The sequence below is a fragment of the Strigops habroptila genome, chromosome 2 (genome assembly GCF_004027225.2).
Source record: "Strigops habroptila isolate Jane chromosome 2, bStrHab1.2.pri, whole genome shotgun sequence".
Taxonomy (NCBI): domain Eukaryota; kingdom Metazoa; phylum Chordata; class Aves; order Psittaciformes; family Psittacidae; genus Strigops; species Strigops habroptila.
The window spans coordinates 50,366,889-50,384,257 of NC_044278.2; positions in this window are offsets into that span (position 1 = coordinate 50,366,889).

Genomic DNA, 17,369 nt, shown 5'->3' on the forward strand with positions numbered 1-17,369 from the left:
CTGGAAGGACAAGGAAGAGCAACAGATGAATTTACTGATTATGAGCTTGATTGATAAATAACAAAGAAAACATTCATAAGAATTATGAATAAATGTTAGAAGACAGATTTCCACAAAAGAAAAAAAAAAAAGAAGAAACAGCCTTCCTTTGCCATAGGTATTGCTAGTTCTGAACATATGTGTTTCATATTTAACTCAAGAACAGAAAAGAAAAGCAAGCGACAGTATGCTAGTAGACCAGGCAAAGGCAAAAAAAAACAGGCTGTTGATTTTCTCCACCTGCATTTTCACCCTGAATTAGACAGGGTGAATCTTATAATATTTGCCCATGTCACAAATATTGTGACATGGGCAAGTAATATAGGATTTACCGTGTCCCTTCAACAACAGACCAAGAGGCCTCTCATGCCTGCCTGGACTTTTTCCCTGGGCAGTCACAGAGGGCTTTGCTTTGTAAGTTGCGAGTCTGCTTTTCTTGTTATTCTATAATAAACATTTAAAATTAATCAAATAAGTCACAACGCAGATGTATCTTAGGACATGGCTCCAAGTTGGAAGCTTCAGACGATCCTTTAGGCTACAACTTTCTTCATTCTTATTATTCCTTTGCTGGTGCTAAAAGATATTATTTTTCTGCTTCTTCTGGCGGACATTACAGTGGCTCCTGGCATAGATCTGCAAAGTGGGAAACCTTTAATCTCTTTTTAACACATATTTATGACAGATCCAGATCAATTATGTCCTGAAGAATTCTCTAATTTCTATCCATGGTTTAGAAAATATCCTGTTTAGCCTTTTTCTCACCATTAGCTCTGGACACTGACATGTGTGGAGAGAAAGCAACAAAGGACTCTACTGTCAAGGTCATGTAATTTGTAGTACTCTGTTTTCTGCTACAGAAAACAGCCTCCCTTCCATCTAGGCCAGCTTTAACAAGACTAGAATTGGCAAAATCTAAGGCGAAAGTGGATAATGGTAACCCTTTTAAGAGTATGGTTCCAACAAAATCCCTTAAAAACTACTGTTGGTAACCAAGCTTTTATTTTATTGGCAAAAGACCTTTGATTTTATAGCATCCACACTAGTAAGCGAAGCTATGTAGTAGACAGTTTTGACTACACAAATTCTATTTAATTTAACAATGAAACTGCTTTTGTTGCTGTCATTATTTGAATATTTTGATTTCGGACCTCTCCCAGAATTACAGCATGACACAAGGTAACTCAAGACTCAGATTATGTATCTAAACTGCCCCAGGAAGAATTCACCCAACTACCAACATGGGACCACAGACGCAGAAGATGGTCACTATGGTTATCTACTTTCCCACTCTGAAAAGTCAGTCTTGTTCACTTTTTTTGACTGGACTCTGCAGTAGAAGCATTTGTAGTGTGAAATTACCTTACAGCTTTCCTTGCAGCTTTTGCCTTTGGTTTGGGATCTTTTGGGTTTTCTTTTTCTATTTTCTTCTTTATTTTTCTTTAGCCCAAACTAACATAAAAACTTGAGCAGTAATATATTAATTCTTAAAGCTTTTAAAATCTTAAGTGTTTAATAAAACTCTTTTTATGTTCTAGCTATTCATCAAATCATACCCGGATTCAGGTATAAGAGAGAGAAAATGAGAGAGTTTGAAGGTAAGTAACTGAACCTCACATCTTCATGTTCTTCTTGTTCACAAGCTGTAGTTCTACATTATGTAGGTAGCCATGTAAATAATTAATATCAGTTTTACTTCAGTCCCCAGGAAAGTTATGTGTAAGTTCTTGCACCTGGAATACATTATTCTGAAGTGCAACACAGACTAGAGAGCAGCTCTGTGGAAAGGGACCTGGGGGTCCTGGTGGACAACATGATCAATGTGAGAGAACAGTGTGCTGCTGCAGCAAAGAAAGCCAAGAGGTTGCTGGATTTCATCAACAAGGGCATCACCAGCAGAGACAAAAATGTCATCCCACTCAGTGTTTGTCAGGCGACACCTGGAATAATGTGTTCAGTTTTGGTCCCCGCTGTAAAAAACACAGGTAGACAGGCTGGAGAGGATCCAGATAAGGGTCACAATGATGATCAAAGGACTGGGAAGCCTGCCATATGAGGAAAGGTTTAGAGAACTGGTTGTGTTTAGCCTTGAGAAAAGAAGGCTCAGGGGAGACCTTATCACCATGTTCCAGTATTTAAAGGGTGGCTACAAAGACCCCTTTCTACAAGGGGTCACATGCAAAAGATTAGTGGTAATGGGCACAAGTTGCTCCTGGGGAGATTCCAACTGGACACAGAAGAAAAATTTTTCACGATGAGAGCAATCATCGATTGGAATGATCTCTCCAGGGAAGTGATGGATTCCCCAACACTGGGCATTTTTGAGATTCAACTGGACAGGGTGCTGGAACATCTTGGGCTTTTGCCAAGAAAGGTTGGACCAGATGATCGATGAGGTCCCTTCCAACCTGCTATTCTATGATTCTGTGAATATATCATGTTAAATTTTATTGTGCTTTCCACAAGAATGAAATAATTTTATCAAAGCTATTTTTTAGTGTTTCACATTTTGATACATACATACTTTTTTTATCAATCAATATTTAATCTTGCCAAATAACTACATAATGATTTAGAGGATTTTCTTTCAGGACATAGGCTGATGTATTTCCAGTTATTTATTGTGAGTTTAACTGTCATCAAACAGAAGCAAATGTGATAGATCAGGTCAAGTGCACAATTTTAATCTGAAATGCTAAAGCAAATAATTTAATTATATATACATACGTACATAAAAATGTATATGTGTCTACACATATAAGATACAGTTTTATTCCTGCTTTATGTATAGAAAGTATATGGCATATAAGACATGAAGTTTTTCAGTCTGTTAAGGGTTAAGAATTAGAAAGTTTGGGGTTTTCCATAGTTATGTACCAGAACCTATAGGATATGCTTACAATTGATTTGTGATGAGAAGATATGAAATGAGATCCAGATTCTATCTTAAATCTCTTTTGTTATATGCTGTTCTCTCATGGTCTGTTAATTTTTGCTGAATAAGCAGATTTTTATCTTTGTGCCCCATGGTTGTGTTTCAGAACAGCCTAACATACGCCATAAATTTCTCAGTGAATTTCTAAAAATGGAGATAAAAACAACTATTCATTTCCCTCTCAAACCGGCTTTTAATGGAAGCATGAAGCTTTGTCCTGCATGAGGTAGAAGTGGGGGGATGGAGGAGAAGCAGCAAATTAAGAGCAGGCTGGAAGTTTTATTATTTTGAAGAAAACCTCTTAAAAACAAGACCACTGAGACCATAATCAGAATGAAAAATTAATGAGACATTCTAAATAGAATCCATTTAAATGGCTTATATTCAAGAAAATATATTATCGTATTTGAAGAACAGTTTATAGTTAAAACCATATGGAAACTTCTTTTACAGTTCCTTAGACATTGGCATGGTGCATAATTCTTTCTTACAGTGAAAAACACAGAAAGGTGATATGCTGTCATCAGCATCAGCAAGGCCATCCCTGTTTACATAGAAAGAAGGATATTCCTATGTTTTAAGTGCTACCAAACAGCATAATTTTGTCCAAATGCAGTTCTCGGAAGTGTGATAGATACAAAAATTGATACAAAATCTGACATGTTCTTTTTCTTTTGAGAACATCTCTGAAGAACAGCAATATAAAATTAGAGATGTTTTAGCTAAAGACTGAAACATTCTCTCTAGATTAATATAGCCCAGTGATCTAGGTAAGAACAGTTGGATAATTAGGACAATGGATAAATATATAAATAACAGCAATTAAGTATTACAACATATGTTGCCATTCCTGTTTCACTACATTTATTCTAATTAAAAATATTATTTCGGCATTCTGTGTGTTTTGTTGTACAGTGAAATCATAATGTATAATTGTCAAGCCTGCGGCAACAGTATAAAGTTGCAAATTAAGGTTAATAATTTAAATTTAAGATCAAATGCTGACTACAGAGGAAAGACTGGTTTTTATAAAATTTTTCTATTAAAACTATATGAAAGGAAATAACATGATGGCTTTTCTTAAAAATATTTAGTTATTTAACATGGCTTTAGGTAAGATCATGACACTTTCACTGGCATGTAGCTTTTGATACTTCAACCTCATAGGTGTCACCTAGGACTCTTATTTAGAATTAATTTCATTATCTTCTATAGGACAAAGTTGAACCTATCATATTTAAATAAGTCTAACCCAATAATTTTTCTTAAGTTCAGACTTATTGCATACTCAGAATTTATACTCACAAAACCAGGATGTATATTCCAGGGTTTAGGTTTTCGGCTTAGCTGAATATTGCAATATGAATATTATTCATTTTTAGTAGAGTGCAGAATTAAAGCAGTAAGTTAATCTGCTTCTGCTGTATCAGAGCACTTTACAGCAGCTATTTCTTGTACAAAGCACTTCCATTTAGAGATAATTGCTTGGGGATTACTGATGTTCAAAAATAGTGCTTCAATCTTTTAAGACTTTTTAAACTCCTTTTACTCGTCTCAACATATGCACAAAATAATAAAGATAGCTTGCTAGCCAGGCAAACATACAGACATATGGATTTCTGAAGAACTCAACCAGGCTAAGTTTGGCGTTGTTTTAACATCTCAGTCTTTAGCTTAATTTATTTTACATAGCCAAAGAGAAGACCATAAAATGGCACACGGCTTTTTAGGCTGTGTTACACTGATATTTAAATTAAAATTAGTCATAATAACTTTGAAGTTGATAATATTTTGATACATTATTTGGTAGCCACTTGAATATGTTCTAGGGCACAGGCTTCAATGGCAGCATGCTTTCTTGCAAAAGTAGAATAGATTTTTATTGAGGGTTAATAACACTGGCATAAAAGAAGCTGCGAGCATTATGAAGTTATACAGTACATATAACTAATATGCATTGGGAAATTTTATTTCACTATGCTTATGATGATATTTTCCCTGCTGCAACATATTTCAAGTATAACTCCTACTTAGAAAGCCATATATTTTATATTTGAAAGAAAAATTATAGAAAAAGATAGAAATTTTTTTTAAAGGTAACTTAAGATACCAAAGTGTCACAGCAAAAGCCCCAAAACTGAATAGCATTTCCATACTCAGCATCAGAGCACTCAAGCTCAAGTTAAAAAATCTGACTATCATGCATGTACACACATGCTTCAATATCTAGCACAACCTAAATGCTTTTTAAATCTCTAATTCCAGGTACCTTGCACAATTTTTACATTCAGTTGCCATAATATTTTAGTGTGATTATGAAATTATCCATAAATTAAAAAAAATCTCTTTGAAAACTGAAGATTAACTTAATGGCATTTCTGCATTACATCCAGCATTGTGCCCTAAGTGGCAAAATAGAAGACCTGATTACTATAGAATCATAGACTAGTTAGGGTTGGAAAGGACCTTAAGATCATCTAGTTCCAACTGTCCTCTTGATATCATCATGGTCACTGCATTTTGTGTAAACTTGTCATTGTATGAACCATGCCCCAAACCTACAAGTGGGAAGAAAGAGAAAAGCCCAGGAAGCAGATTTTAAATTTTTTTCTATAAAGTGTACATACAAGGATTCCTGACTTGCCTCACACTTAGTGTTACGGATATCACATCTCTTTAATTTAAAAATATACTTGACTAGTATCTGGTATAGTGGTACAGGAACCAGTACTATGTGGCTGGGCTACTGTCCCACTGCTATGTGCAATGTCTCTCACAAGCATTCCGCTTTCACTGCAGTGTGGGACTTTAAGGCAGAGTTTCTGGTATGCCTATGCACAGTTGACAGCTACATAGCGCCTTTAGCTGTGTGAATAACTGGCAGTAAAAAAATGGAAAATACATTTATTTTGGTCATACTAAAATAAGACTCCTTTTTATTGCTGAACCAAAACACTGCAAATATTTTGGTTTATATCAAATTATCATCCAGTTGTTTTCTTGAATTCCTTTTTCTGCTGCTTTTGTTTTCATTTCTGTTCTCTCTGCTTTGCTCCTTGAGAAGACAAAAGTTTTCCTGTGAGCAACACACTAAAGAAGATGAGTTAGCTGTGTGGCTGGCCCCCTGTCCACTTCTTCTGCTCTGCAACAGACCCTGCCCCTTCCCAAGTTGCCATAACACCTCCATCGAGCAAGAGTCAGCCATGCTGTCATCACTGGGGAGCTCTGCATATGCTGGCTAGTGCTGTTTGCTCGTCTGAACGTTGCTGAGCTTGGCCTGCTTCTCCTTCACTTCTCCTTCAGACTTAGTACTATTGATCACGTTACCTTATTCTCCTTTATCAAGATGGTTTTTTTCTTAATCTGTAGGAACTTCGTTATGCTTGTTACATCAATCCAATGATAAATTTGACTGAAAACTGTCCATGGGTACAAAAAGCTATAAAGAATGGACTAAAAAAGGGATTATTGTATAGCCAGTTTAATTTTAAGATTCATTATCACAGAGTCATCTTGACATGAAAAGACAAGATGTTTGTTTCCAAATTTCAGGATGAACATTTTGTTTAAACACACTTATTCAACTGAAATAGTCACTGGTTGCCTAACAGTAACAATTCATCAATTATTTTGAAGCAAAATATGGATGTCAATCAACATCCAATTGCATCCAATTTTTCAGATATAACACTATATTTTTTCAGCATTTAGTCTGTTGTACAGAGCTTTTCATCTGAACGTCTTGAAAGAAGTCTAGAAGTATAATAAGCATACACAGCAGAATCATTTAAAGTAGCATTTCATGCCAGCTGAAAAGAAGTCCAAGGAAAAAGTGTATAACTGATAGCTTGATATAAAATATTTGATGGCTCTTTAGAAGCAGTGGCAAATCCCCAATCTTTAGGTAAGTAGGCTTGAGGAGAATTACTGAAATCTTTCCTCACACCCAACACTTAAATCTTGTACACCTTCAGGGACTATTTAATACATGCACTGTGATGCCTTAAATACCCAAATGCAAGGAATGGGACATATTAAGGTGTATGTCCTACACAGCAGCGGAACCAGATCTTGAGCTGTCCTAGGACTCTGTTTTAAGGCCAGTCAAGGTTAATGAACTGTCTGGCTGTTCTGATCAGACCACTTGCCACAAGGTTGTGGTAGTTGATCAGCTTCCTTCTTCATGGTGGTGTGTTTCTGCTTGTCATGTAAGTGTGAATGGGGTGCATGTCCCTACTATCAAGCTCTGTTTCTCCTATATAGTGTTTGGTAGAAGGGGCTGTTAATCTTAAGTCTACTAGGAAGATAAGGAAGAAAGAGGAATCTCTCAAGCTCTTGAACTGATAGCAGAAACCAACATTGTGCCTTGCTTTGGTGTGGTTGTTGTTGCACTGGCTACCTTTAATTCTTTTGCAAAACCTACAGATTAATAAGCCCAATTTCTAGATGGGAAGAGGGCCCTGACAGTGCTAAATGAAAGGTAATGCTTACTTGGAGAATTAGGTGAATGAGGAGGGTCTGTGACTCCTTTGCAGAAAAAAAGCAGAGAGATTAACACACCGAGCATTTGTCTTTTATATTGCATATTAGGCAGATTACTCAAGGAGAGCTAAAAATGGGATCTAAGAGGACTCAAAAATGTCTTCATTGTGAGTTTTATAAATGAGACAGCTAAAGTTCGTTTAATCAACTCTCTTCTTTTCACCTTTTTTCTTGCAATTGGAGAACAATATTCCAAGGCCAGACTGCCACCTTACCTGTTATGCACACAACTCCTTTGGCTTGCCATGAATGGCTGTGCAGCCTTAGGCATGCAAGATGCTCACTAATGCTTGCCCACTGTAGGTTTCCCCCATGTTCTTTCATGAGCACCTTTTTCTTTTGCTCCTGAACAAAATGTTGTGTACATTGAAACTCTCAATAACCCATCCTGCAGAAGGGCTCTGAGTGCATTGCTGCTCTGCTTCCACCAACTTCTTCGTAACATGATGCCCACAAGACATTGTTCTGGGAACAGCAATTAGAAATTCCTAGTAACCTGTGGTGAGTGCCATTTGTATGTTTACCTTTAGGTACTGTCAACCACAAATAGCACAAAGTCCTTCTTGCAAAGGGAAGATCATACAGATCTTCAGGTTCATGAGGAATCTTGTAAACAGTTTTCTATATTCTCCAAAATCATTTGTTCATTTCTTTGGAATTTGAAGCTTATTAAATAGCTAAATATGATAAGAAATGCAGGCAGAAAGAAGCTGGTGGAGGTGGAGACCATACTGGTGAGGAGAACATTCACAGAAGCCTGAGGGAAGCCATCTACACTGGGAATATCCTTTGGGATCAGCCTCTTCCAAAGAAGATTGCAAATCAGTCTTCATGGTGAGTGCAAGGAAACTGAGTTGCAGAGTGCAAGATTTCATATCTTATGACCTTTGGCCGCATATTTTGAAGATTAGTTGGTGTAAGTATGAAAGCTTGATAGCTAAACCTCTCTCCTGATTTTCTCCATGTACATCCCCAATGCCTCAGTTCCTCTTTGCTAATAATCTGGTCTTAACAAACCAGGATGTATACCTGTTTTTTTTTGTCTGGTCCCTGTTTAGTCTCTTTCTTCATGGTAATGTCCACTAAGATTGGTACCTACCTATTCGTCTCTGTCTAGCTTCATATATGCTTTAATCTAATTTATGCAATTTTGATTTAAAAAAAATGGATTTAGCTTATTCCCATTTCTTGTCTCTTTTTTTTTTTTGCACTGGCCTTAACCCCAAGGCTTGGACAAGTGTTATAAACACTTGGGCAGAGTTAAAATGATGGCAGAGAAAAATACCAGTGGGCAGTGTTTACAGAAGGTTTTGGTTGAAGTGGTCATTGAGCTTGTGTGCATACACAAAGTAAGCCATTTAGACACCTGGGGATTTTGCATGCCTAAACCTGAACAACTAGCAGCTTAAGCTGTTAATAACTGCTGAGCTAGTGGAGAGGTTGCTGAGATAAATTGCAAAACCAGATTTAGCTGTGTAGTTCCACCTGGACAACTGATTTAGTGAAGAAAAATCCAGATATAAATACATATCTGATGGTGATGCCATAGCTCTGAAACAGGCCTCCAAAGTTGATATGCCTTTATAAATCAAGATTTTCCAATAAGTTGTCTTCAATTGTGAAAAGTCATAGTAAAAATGAAAACAAAAGGACTTGCATATATAGGAAGGACAATAAACCTTACTTTTTGAATTTAAGCTAATATGACAATGCATCTGTTAAATATCATGACTGTGTGTTGTTAGACTGAGACAGGATTTTTCTAAATCAGTTTTCCATTAAATCTTATTCATTAGTTTCCACCCTTATCCCCTCAAAGACTGTTTTTTCTTTGCTGTCAATGTGGCCTTTTCTTGTTTCTACATGGTAAAAACTGTTAGCCTTCAGCTAGAAATAATTTTCCTTCTGGCTGATGATGTGGCTTCCTACCACTGTGCTGAACATTACCAGAAAGGTTTTAATTGTTTAAAATGCAAAATGTCTGTGCACCCTGCTCCTCCAACATTGTAACAATATTTCTGTAATTCTGTCTGTAATTCTAAATGTTTGGATCAACTTGTGTGATGGTATCTCGTTAGTAGCTCGCATTAACGAGGTGTGCAAAATCAGCCCCCCAAAAGCTGAGATCTGTAAGACTAGACATGGAAATATGTTTTGTTTCTGGAACAAAACCAGAAGACTGGATTGTTCTTCACAATATTTGAAATAGTGGTGAAGCTTTTAATCAACATATGCAATTGCAACACCTTCAATAAGATCACTGGCTGATTTTGTGCTGATTTCTAAATAGATTTATTATACTTTTATAAAACATTGAGGCTCAACAGGAGGAAGGGAAATGAATACTCTCAGGAAACATCTGTTCTTTGTTGCTGCTAAAAAATTCAGAAGGTTGGCATATTTTCATTCAAAATAAATTTTGAAACATTACGGACAACTAATGGAATTCTTGCTTTACTAAAAGGCAATCACGTCTCCTTAAACTGAAACGTTTGTTGTAATAGCTAAAAAAAGATATAACTTGGAATACAATAGACAAAAGGATAAATCACAAAAGTCGACCAACATTGTGTTTGGAATAGAAGATGATCTTTCTTCATAAAACCATCTCCTATAAAAGGCAAACTAAAAAACCAGTGCAACCTTTTCACTTTCCTACTTTGGCCTTGGGGGTTTAAGCATACAACTCAGGACATCTAAGTGGTACTAGCTGCCATAAAGTATGAAAGAGACCCATGCAAGTAGGTACAGTAAGGTCATTACTCACACATGAGACACAAATACCTCAAAATAATGACTGATTTCCCAACTGCTGTCACTTTGGGACACTCAGTTGAAACCAGGTTCATGGCTACTTACCAGAATTGTAGAATAAGAATAGTTGATTAAATCAATCAGAAAGTTAGGAACAAATGTTTTAAGGGAGAGGGATCTCTATTAGCTTTAACTCTTTTGGTGTCAATTAGGGAGGGGGGCAAAATACCATAAATCTTAAAAACAGCTTACTTCTCCTTACAATGGTGTACTGTTGTTGGTTACCATTTTATGAAGTAGTAACTGGTATTCACAGCTTTGTAGGTAAGTTTTCAGATGCACAGAAAATTAGTGTCATGTTCATGGAAACTATCTACAAGGGATTTGTCTAATAGTTTATGTAATTTGTTGACACGAATATTATGAAAGTCCTAGAAGAAAGTGGTCCAACAGCATGCAAGGAAAGTTTTAACATTCTGGGTTTTAGACTCAGACATGAGGGATAGCTTGGTGTGTGTGCTTCACAGACAGCAATTCTTAGAAGTCCAGTTAAAGCTTAAAATGGAAAATATGCTCCCCTGCTCCTTGTCTGCTGGTGCACAATAAACAAAAAGGAAAAAAAGAACAAATGGGAAAAAGAGAAAAATTTAAGTAGTACTACATCTTAAAATAAAAATTTGTTTTCTTGAAAATATAATTTATAACACATACCTTGTGACTTCATTGGGGATATTTGTCTGATAAGGATATTCTATAAATCAAAAATATATATTGTTCTTGAGTACAGGAAATAATTTAAGATTTTCCTAATAAAGTTAAAAAAAAAAAAAAAGATTCCAGAAAAGTTAAAAAAGAGTAAAAAAATAAGACAGTCACAAATTAGCAGAATGAATGCATCCATTTGCTTTTAGCTTGAAAACTACATGCAAAGTTGGCTTGTAAAACAGAAAAGTTGTAAAAAATACTTGAATTTTAAAATTTTAAGATTGTATTTTAAAATTGATTTTGTCGTTAAAGAAAGGAAAGCTTCACAGCAATGGGAATACCAAGTTAGAATTGATAATTTGTTGGAAAAAAAAGAAGTTTTATGTCTAAGTAAATTATTTCTGCTTACACATTACCCTATGACACTACTTCTTTCAGCCTTGTTGTGTTTCATTTATTCATTTATTCTTTCATTCTTTGTCAAACTCACTGAGGATTCACAGAAAATCGTTATGCCTTTTTGAAAACAGATCTGTAACCCTGGGATCTATTTATTCCTCAGCAACAGTAAAGGAATCATTAATGCAAAATGCTGTCTTCAGATTTCATATGAAGTCATAGCTTATATGGAGAGATCTTGTATGTGCTTACTTGGAATATTTGGAATTACTTGGAAAAAAAAATATTTTTTCAGGAACTCAGACTTGAGAAAGAGCAGCAACTGATCAAATAAAATGATCAAATAACATAGCAGGTTAGTATGTGGCAAGAGGAGGTTAAAGTTTATAAAATAATAAACTGCAAACTGATTTTTTTTCTTAATTGTCTGTGTGGCCTTTACCTGTGGTGCCTCTGCATCAATGGGCTATCACAACACAAGCCCCTGCATATATGGTATAGAGACAGCACTTATTAAAAGTAATAGGATACTTATGTTTTGTAAACTTGTGGAGATATTACGTTAGCTGCTACATTTTGATCACATTTTCTAGGCTACATGAGCAATCATAATAATGAGCTGAATTTTAGAAAAAGTTGCAGAGCATCAGAAAGACATGATGGTAATATTGTTGTATTCAACCCAGAATTTGAAAAGGGTTGAGGTTTTTTGTTGTGGTTTGGTTTATCTGCTGATAAGCTGTGGAAAAATAAAAATATTCATGACAGACTGCTACAAGACACTGGAATTCAATGTCTATCAGTATACTGACTTTGGGTTTATCCATTTTTTTTTTTAGTAACTCTAATTGTGTTTTACATTGAAAAAGAAGTTGGACATGAGTATTCTTTGTCTTAACTTTCTAATTCCTTAGAGAATAATTATTTTTTTAATGGGGAGGAAAGAGGTTAAAGAAAAAAAAAGAGAGGAAGTTATGCTCTCTTACTTTCAGCCTGATACAGCCAAATGAAAGAGATTAGCTATGCCTGCAAATCAAGCAAATACTTTAACACCATTCTTGCTGGTCAGTAAATTATCTTGTAGCTAGTTCCCCTTAAAGTTATAACGAGCATTCCACTCCACAGTGCCCAGACCTGCAGCTATAAAACCAAAATACCAAATGAGCAGAGAATTCAAGAAATGGCCACGTTTCATTTGATCTCTCTCAAAAAAGCAAGAAACTTAAAATTGCTAAAGAAACGTCTATGAGCAGAATCCAAACGTTAGTTCTTTTGAATACATTAGAAATTTCTTGACTAAAGTCTACACTTTCCCCTAATTTGTGGCTGTCTCAGTCTGAAATTTTGGATCATGTCTACTCCTATTAAGTCCATTGTAAACGGGGGATGATTAAAACATTAGTCATAAATCTGAAAATTAATGTGTGTGTATATATAATTAAATCTTTTATCTTTCTTCAAGCATAAACTAACATTCATTTCAGTAACTTTATTTTTTCAAGTTCCCCAAAACCAGAAATGTACCGGGTAATTAGGCCTTGGAGTTCCTTGTAGGTATATTTGGCAGTTTCCTCAGAAATTCCTTAGAATCTCTAATGAGAGAAGGATTCATATAGGTATCAAACGCCAAATTTTAATTAGTCTGGGAAAAACATGCACACTTGAGTGACGGGTTCTTACAAGGGGATATACTGATCTGTGGGAATGGATTTAAGAATAAAACTATAAAATAGCTTAAGATTAAATTTTAATTATATTTTAAATTAATATTAAATGGTAATATTTAGACTTTTTTTCCGAAAGCAGAACAAAAAATTCTTTTGTGTATTTTCTTTTGCCAAGGACCATGCAAACAGAAGGGATTATATATACATGCCTTTGATATAAGGAGCTGAGTTTAAAATAGACTCTTTTGTTGCTGTCCTTTTGTTCCCTTAGAAGAAAAAGCAAATCATGTTTTTAACTTACTTCTGATATCACAAAAGAGATTTGTAGACTGCTTCATAAGCAGTATGTCCCCAGGTACTAAACCGAAATGATCTTAAAGTTTTTGAAACAGGTTTTGGAGAAGTCTTCTTTATCTGTACACCTTTTGTCATTGGCTATTTCTGTCATCCAGAATGGATCTATGTGTGTGAAGCTACAGAGAGTTACTAAGAACAATAAGGAAAAGGAAAGACATTCCCTATCTGGGGTCACTTTGCACAAAGAAGACTTTGAAAGGACATTCCTGGAGCTCCTACCTGAGTTCCTCACCCTACCCACTTTGCCCAAAAAGGTTCCCTTCTGTTTGCTTTGTCTGGCACCCACTCTAGCAGTGGCTGAACATCTCTCCACAGGAGGGGATAGATGGAAAAGATGCTCTTAGTTAGGAGATAGTGTAGATTTGTAGTTCTGACAAATTCTGACAAGTTCTGACAACTTCTGTAGTCCTTGGGGAGATTGAAATGTAATCCTTCTGAGGGGAACTGTGGCCTAAATTTGTTCATCTCCCACCTCCTGAGTGGGTAGTCTCACCATTGGACTCTTAGTGAAAAAAACACTAGTACCATGTCTTACTTTTCAGGTTCTTTGATCAGGGTCACAACACAGAAGTATTTATCAGACCTTAAACATTATATAAAGACTTATCTATATAGTTTTCATAGGAAAATAAACATGTTAGACTGCTGTCTAAATTTCAGGTTGCTTTTAAGCTTCTAAGTCCTCTCTCAGGTAGGCTCTCAGTGTGCTGGCTGCTGTTTCCCATGTCCTGTCCGTGTAAGCTGAATAGTAATTCCTGCCACAGCAATGTTTTATGCATATGAAACTATTATTTTTGGATCTGAAATTTTCCAGAATTAAGCTCTGGGAAACAGAAAGTTCTATCTGATATTTTGAGTAAAGACAGTTCAGCTGAACAGAGTGTAAAAAGATTGATAAATTATGGAAGTGTTCTTGTAACTTGGAATTATGCAAGAGCAAGGAAAGTGCTTTCAATGAGATATATTCAAATTATGACTTAAAGGATATCACATGCATAGCATGGTTAATGTATGCCTCACTGGATTTTTAACTTAGCACCTGAGGTGTTCCAATAAGCAAGGCTGCATTGGGCATCCATGACTAATGTAGATGTCTAATGAAAAAATTGCCAGTGGTGTACATGAGTTATCATTAACACTCTGATCTCATACCCTGCAGCTGTTCTTAAATGTTCACAGTTGTGAAGTCTCACACAGTTTTACAATCAGAAGAGAAGGGTTCCCACTGACCGTTCTGCAGATGGTCCTGATCCAAAGCAGACCATACTCTGTGACTCCAAGACTGGGATACATTTGATTGAACTTCGGATGTCTGCAATGAGATTCCTTTATAGGAATTAGGATGAGGTAAACCCCACCTACAAATGTTTCTTTCATTCTGTTGACTATAAAGAATGTCTAATATAAAATGGCTCAGTGATAAATGTTTACTTAAGAAAGATGAATTTCATTGCTACTGGCTTCAGTACATTTGCATCAAGGACAAATGTTGATGACAAAAGTCCATGGTTTTATTTTTATGCAAAACAATGGAAAATATCTTATGGAATAAAAATTAGTTTGATTAGGATGTCCTATAAGATATGACCAGATAGAAAACTTTTTTATCAGAATGATAACATTCTTGTAGGATAATTTTCTATCCTTATTCTTACTAGTGTGAAGTGGAAGTAATCTCTCAAAAGTCCATAGCAGAAAACTGTTGTAAAACATGCACAACAAAATGACGAATCAGGTCTATTGCAGTTTTGAGCTGCATAATAAATTTCTTGCAGGTCAGATTGCCTATGAATATAAATACCTTATTTTTAATGCAGTATTTTATTTAGAAAATGAAAACTAAACTGGAGACATTTCCATTTAAATCAGGCATTATATCTGTGAAGTTGAAAGTCTATCGTTTCTCAAATATTCTGCTTTGGCAATCTATAGATACAAACCTGATACAAGACATCTGGAGAAGGACTTTCTACAAAGGCATGTAGTGACAAAATGAGGGGCAGTGGCTTTAAACTGAAAAAGGGTAGATTTAGATTAGATATTAGGAAGAAATTCTTTACTGTGAGTGTGGTGAGATGCTGGAAGAGGTTGCCCAGGGAGGTGGTAGATGCCCCAGGCATGGGAACATTCAAGGTCAGGTTGGATGGTGCTCTGAGCAACCCGATATGGTTGACGATGTCCCTGATCATTGCAGGGGGTTGGAATTAGATGATCTCTGAGGTCCTTTCCAACCCAAACCATTCTATGATTCTATGATTTATTGTATGAGAAAATGTGATATTTTTTTTTTTCAATCATATACCAGTCTAATTAAGTTACATTTTGTATAACATTTTTCCTCAGGTCTTAAATGTTTTAGGGTTAATTCCTATTGTTTTGGAATAGAGACTGGAATTTTGTGGATATATTCAGGTTTGTGCATAGTTTTCTTTAACCATCAAATTCACTAGTCAATTAATAGATAAGAAAGTATGTGAATTTTTTAATTATACAGGTAAGTAAATTTCTTCTCTTCTCAGACTCATGAAAACCAAAGGGAGTTCCATTTTAGTTTTGTAAAGCCTACTTAAGTGAAAGGAAAATTAGGTGCAGGTTGTCTTCTAGATTCCCTTCAAACTTGTCTGTCTCTGCTTTGATACTTACAGCTACATTAAAAATACAGTTAAAATGGATCTTAAACCAAAAACCTCTATTTATAATCCACTTTTAGGAAATAAGATTTTGAGAAAATGGAAACAGTCTAATCAAGAGGATCAGAAAAGTTAACACTGTCTTGTTAAATTTTAGAAAATGTAATAAAATTAAGAAATTAATAAAGTCTAGCAGTTGCATAGATGGTCCAGAACCGTAAATAGTTCAGAATAAATACAATTAATACTAACCTCTGTATGTAAAAGTTATGTTACATTATGAAAATAAAGTTTATATTTCAAAATGCTCTCAAGCTTAACAACAAGCTTAGCTATGCAGATATCTTCCAAGTAAAGAAGACAATATAAGGTGCATCAGTGAACAAGGATGGACAAAAACATGCATCGGCAAACCACAGACTCCGCAGTACACCCAGACACGAGCAAATTTACCCAGCTGGCAGAAAGCAAAGTTCAAATTAAGACCAAAACTGCCAAACAAAATTATTCTAGTTCAAATAGATAGTTCCAGACCTGAAGCTGTCCCCAAACTGTTCCCAGATGTCCTAACCCTACTCAAACATTTCATTGTGGAGCCATGCTGTGAGCCCTCTTAGGCTTGCTTATTCAGGGCTCCAGTGGGGGAGATGAATTCCAGCAGCTTGGAAGGGTATGTCTGGAGGGGCAGATGAGGCATTTTGCTGCTCCAGAACTTTCCAGTTTATTTTTCACTAGAATGAAGGCAAGTTTTAGGGAAAGATAAAAAGGCACACTTAGGCATGTGTTCACACAGAGCATGGTTGCAAATCGTTTAAATTACATTATTCCTCTGTATGTAAATTACATTATTCTTGTAAGGACACAGCCAATGGGTGAGTTAAGGAATATTTGTTTAGTACATATATAGTGAAAATACCACACACCATAAGATGAGAATGTTTGTGAATGCACTAGTATTAAGAACCATCTGTACTTTTATCACATGTGATCTGGAGCATGATTGTCCTTTCCTGGTGAGAAACCGTTATTAAATCACTGTAGCATTTCCTTTAAATAAATAAACACACCTTTTTTCATGCAGTCCTTCTGCAATTGCTTGCTGATGATCATATTGAAGTAAGATTAAATTTTCTGAAGTGCAAATAGATTCTGCCTAAAATTTTACTCAGTTCTCAAACTTGGAATAAAACAATATTTTCAAATGGATCTAAACTATTAGCACAGGTAAAGATGGATCTGGCAGAGAAATGAAAGGATCCAAAATTTCATTTGTGTTTTTTAATTGACATCTATATCTATAGATCTCAGTATTTCTACAATACCTGTCCCAGCTGCTGTTCT